Genomic DNA, 5,315 nt, shown 5'->3' on the forward strand with positions numbered 1-5,315 from the left:
GCTCACCGAGCGAACCGCAATGAGAACACTCACAGCACAGAGGGATAGGGCTTCTAGGGCAAGCCCTCAGCGAGCAGCGCATGAGAGGAGGTGGAAGGGAAATTCCTGGACTGACTGCAGCTGCGAAAGCTGCAGGATGGGGTGGGAGGACGGGGGAGTAGACAATGGATTGAGGCATAATGGGAAGCAACGCTCCAGGTAGGGGGCGGGGCATCGGTTTAAAATCAAAAGGTAGGCACCCGATTGGCCGCGCAGGATAACACCACGTGACCCTGAATCTTTGGATTCCGAGGGCATAAAAGGAGGGAGAGGGAGCAGTTTTCCTCTAGCCGTTGAGCTGCCCGGTCCGACTCCCAGCCGCTCGCAGCGTCCGAGCGACGCTGGCGAGTGCCGCTACGACTCGACCCCTCTCGTACCCTCGTCCCTCCGACTCCCACCGCGTCCATATGACCCCGTGAGTCTGTCTGCGAGGGGAGAAGTAGAGGGAGAGTACACGCAGGGATTGAATAGGGATAGGCTCGGTGCTGCTCGTTGAGTATTTACCCTGGGCTGCAACAAGGCTTGCTATAGACGCGCCGTTAATCAACTTTAGCACAGAGCACCGACGCCGCGTGATGTCTGTGTGTGTGGGAGAGTGTCAGCGTGGTGCGTAATTCGAGCGGGTGTGTGGGAGGCACGCGGGCAGTAATTCATTAACGGCTCCCGCGTCAGTGTAGCGGCGCCGCACGATTAATAGGGCGAGGGAGGGGTGAATTTAAATCCGTTCGCGTGCGTGTTTACACAGCGCGTTTAACACAATGTGTTCAGGTAGCGACGATAGCATTTAGCGGTGGAGCGCACGTAGATTACCATCAATACGGCCGTCGTTGTGCCCGCGTGTTTGCGCTAGCATGCGTGTTTGCACAGCGGATTAAGGCCGACCCAACAGGAGGGGGATATGCGCGTGAATATTTATACGGATATTTTTAGCGCGAGCCATGGTGAGCGAAGGTGCGCCTACGCGGGCACGCGCGTGCACGCAGCCACCTCCGCATTAGTGGTGGTGTACGTGGGGAGTGTGTGGGATAACTCCGGGCGGTAGTGAGCCAGCCGCTTAGCCACGTCCCTCAGAGAGGGCGCTGGTGCGGGGGGGGGGGCGATCACCCGATCGGCGGCGGCCCGGCGAGAAGTGGCCGAGGAGGAGGGGGGAGAGGAGGAGGGGGGCGCCAGCCCCCACAGCACTCGCCACTCACGTTGGCTGTGACAGGGAGGCAAACTCGAGTCGCGCTGTACAGACCATGGCGCCACCGATCTCCTCCACATACACAGACTCACACACGCTCACTCAAATGAGTCATGTTTAATATCATAGGATTTGCGTTTATTCATATGTAGTGGTGGTATTGACGTGCGCCGACTGTGACAGTGATGGATCACGGGGCGGCGCGGGGTGCGGGGTTGGGCACGCGTTGTGGGCGTGGTGTGGACGCGCGCGCCGGGAGTGACAGATGACGGGGCGGCGCGGCGTGGGTGGTGAGGCACGATGAGATGTGGGAAAAGAGGATCGTAGCCAGCGCCCGGCGATTGGTCGAATAAGTGGGTGCTCGCAGCGACGTCCGCAGGTGGGGTATAAAGGGGGACGCGCGGGAGCACTCGGGGAGAGTTACCCAGTTGAAGACCCGAAGACGGAGCTGAAGACCTAGTGCCCCGAGACCCCTAGTCCCGCCGTCCTTGTGGGGACCGGGGCCCTGTGTGGCTCGGAGGCGAGGCTGTGGGACCCGGGGTCCGACGCCCCGTGGGTCGGGCTGGGGACCCACAGTCGAGACGGATACCCCGGGCAGGGAGTGTCCCGAGTAGCTCAGTGGCGTTAGTCGCCGAGTAGCTAAGTGGATGTTGGTCATCCGAGTAGCTCAGTGGCGTTAGTCGCCGAGTAGCTAAGTGGGTGTTTGTCACCCGAAGTACTAAGTGGATGTTGGTCATCCGAGTAGCTCAGTGGGCGTTAGTCGCCAAGTAGCTAAGTGGGTGGTTGTCACCCGAGATACTAAGTGGGTGTTTGTCACCCGAGATACTAAGTGGGTGTTTGTCACCCGAGATACAAAGTAGGTGTTAGTCACCTGTGAACGAGTTTGATAAAATAAAGAGTGTGTTACCCGTGAAGTCGTCTCCCGCCGAGTTACTACACTACAACTGGCGTCAGAAGTAAACCTGTCTTCAAGGAGTATGGACACGAGGAAGACTACCCGTACCCACGAGCGAGGTCGGGACGACGACGGCGTACCGGGGACACCGACCTCGGGAGTAGAGGACGAGGAGTTGCCGCCGATGCAGCACTTCGCGGTGATGGCCGACGCTCCGCTTGCCTCCGACACCAGCCTCCAGGACGCGCACGCCCGGTTGGCGGAGTTGCTACTCGCCGCCGCCGCTGTCTTGGCCGACATCTCCGTTCCGGCGAGCGGAAAAACGGCTGCGGGGGTCGTGGAGGAAGCGACGGTGGAGGATTCCCGCCAAAAGGCGCTTCGCGCCAAAAGTCTGGAAGTTGCCGCCGTTTTTGGGGGGCCGCCACCGATTGGCGGGAAAGACGGACGCCACGTGGCCGGACACCTCCGCGCAGCGCAGCCCACGTCATCAGCGCGCGCCGGAGCCCTCCATTTTGCGCCTGACAACCGAGCCGACATTTTACACAACTACAGCGGAGCGCGGGAAAATCTCTCCGACGTCGACGACGATCGGGTCCTCCAGCAAAGATTGCCCGCGCTGTCGGCGTTCAAGGCGGATGGGGGCGACTGGGGAGCCTTCCAACGAAGGTTCCTCGCTCATCAGGAGATGTCGGGGTGGTCCGACACCACTGCCCTGCGTGCGTTGCCAGCGATGCTTGACGACGACGCGCTTGCAGCCTTCACATCTGCTGCAAGGTCGTCCCGCTCTACGCTCCAGGCCGCACTACACCTGATGGCGAAGGTGTTCGGGCCGCCCTCCACGTGTCGCCACCAGTTCTACGATCGGCGGAAGGTGGCTGGAGAAACGACGCTCGCCTACCGCACGGCACTACTCGCCTTGGCGGACGCAGCTTTTCCCCGCATGGATAAGGAGGGGAAGGACGCCATGGTGACGGAGCAGCTGCTGGTGTTGGCCCACGAGTTGGGGGTCCCCATCAACGTGGCGGACGAGATGGATATCTGCTCCCTGGCGATCGCCACGAGCATTCACGCGTACGAGGTCCTCAAACGCAAGCCGGGGGTCGTCTGCAAATGGGCGGGGAACGCGGCACTGGCCGCCACGATCGCCGAACCTCAGCCAGCTGCGGTGCAGGAGCAGGCCTTCGCTGCATCGCGTCCGGGGGAGTGGAGAACGGGAGGTCGTTCGCCCACACGTTCGCCCCGCAAGCTGGAGCAACCGAAACCTACGACGTCCGTCGTCTGCTACAACTGCGGCCTTCGGGGTCACGTCGCAGCCGGGTGCCGGGCCCCGCGTCAGCGCGCCACAGGACCACGTCGGGACGACGACCAGGGCCACAAGTCATCCCAACAAAACCCGGCAAGTCGCGGCACCTCACACGTTCGGTCCACAAACACGGCACATTCGGGTCGCCGCTTCGCGGTGGGGGGTTCGCGGCTGGGTGCCGGGGGTTCAATTCGGCGAGGGGGGTCCGTACGCGGCCCGCAAGCAGTCGAGTGGTCCGAATTGGCCCACAGGATCGTGGCTGCGTCGGCCGGGTCGTCCGTGGTAACGGGGTTCATTGACGGGGTTGAGGTCCGGGTGCTTGTTGACACGGGTGCGTCGGCCACCATCATCTCGGACCTTATTTATAACATTCTTCCCGTCCAAAGTAGACCCCTTCTGCCAGTAGACGTGCCATTTTATGCGGCGAATGGGGGATCCCTGGGGATCATCGGCCAGATTCGGGCGACTATTTGCATTGGTGACATTAAATTGGCGGGCCCTATTTTTGTATCATCATCGCTGGCCGTTCCCTGTTTGCTAGGTACGGACTTTTTGTCCAAAATGCCCATCAAAATTCTCATAGATCAGGCCTGCATAGAGCTTCCGTCAGGTCGGAGGGTTGCGTTCTTGTCGAGCCCTACCAAAGTGCGCACGGTTTGTGCGACGGTGCAGGCGCTGGCGACTCACACTGTACGGGTGCCCCCGGGATCGCAAATGTTAGTACCCCTTCGGTTCAGGAAGCCACTCGAGGTGGGTGCGGAGGCACAGGGGGTGCTGTTGGGGCCGTCAAACAGAGCCAGTAAGGGCCTCGACTTAGCGGTTGCTCAAACCATGGTGAGAGGGGACAGTGAGCCGTTCGTAATGGTCCTGAATACGGGGTCGCGGCCGGCCGTAATTGCGCAGGGAACGGTGCTGGCTCACGCCGCGCCGCTACCCGTTGAGGAACGGCTCGTGGCTCAAGCAGATTTCACTGTTAAGTCGCATCCTCAAAGTGATGAGGGGACTGAGTGGTTGGACTCGCTGTGTGCCGGTTCTGCTAACTTGTCCGGGGTGCAATTGGGAGCATTGAGGGGTTTGCTAATCGAGTTTGCTGACGTGTTCAGCAAACATAAGTACGATATCGGCTGCACTGACCTGTTGCGCCACCACATAGCTACAGGGGACGCGGCCCCTATTCGTCAGAATCCCTTCCGGCTCAGCCCAGCCGAGAAGGAACATGTGCAATCGGCGGTTAATGATATGTTGGCGGCCGATATCATTTCGCCCTCTTCTAGTCCGTGGGGTGCTCCTATTGTCCTAGTAAAGAAACAGGACGGGTCCTTGCGGTTTTGTGTCGATTTCCGCCGCTTAAACAAAATCTCGATGGCGGATGCGTATCCGCTCCCCAGGATGGATGAGTCGCTGGATGCCTTGGCGGGAGCGCAGTTTTTTTCCACACTCGATCTGCTTTCTGGATTTTGGCAATTGCCACTCGATAACGAGTCAAAACCTAAAACTGCTTTCCGGACACCTGGGGGCCTATTTGAATTCAACCGTTTGCCCATGGGCTTACATTCCGCTCCCGCCACGTTCCAGAGACTCATGGAATTGGTTTTGTCAGGCCTCCAATGGGATACCTGTTTGATTTATCTCGACGATATCATCGTCTTTAGTCGGACTTTCGAGGAGCACCTCCAGCGACTGAGAGCGGTGTTCCTCAGGATGCGTTCCGCTAAGCTTAAATTTAAACCGGCTAAATGTTTTCTGCTTCGGGAATCGGTCAGGTATTTGGGCCATATCGTGAGTCGTTCAGGGATCTCGACGGACCCTGCTAAGACGCATTGCGTCAGCTCATGGCCAACGCCAACCTCGGTCACAGAGGTTCGTAGTTTCATTGGTTTCGCCTCCTATTACCG

Source organism: Lampetra planeri, chromosome 81 (assembly GCF_965212315.1).
Source record: "Lampetra planeri chromosome 81, kcLamPlan1.2.h2, whole genome shotgun sequence".
NCBI classification, from domain to species: domain Eukaryota; kingdom Metazoa; phylum Chordata; class Hyperoartia; order Petromyzontiformes; family Petromyzontidae; genus Lampetra; species Lampetra planeri.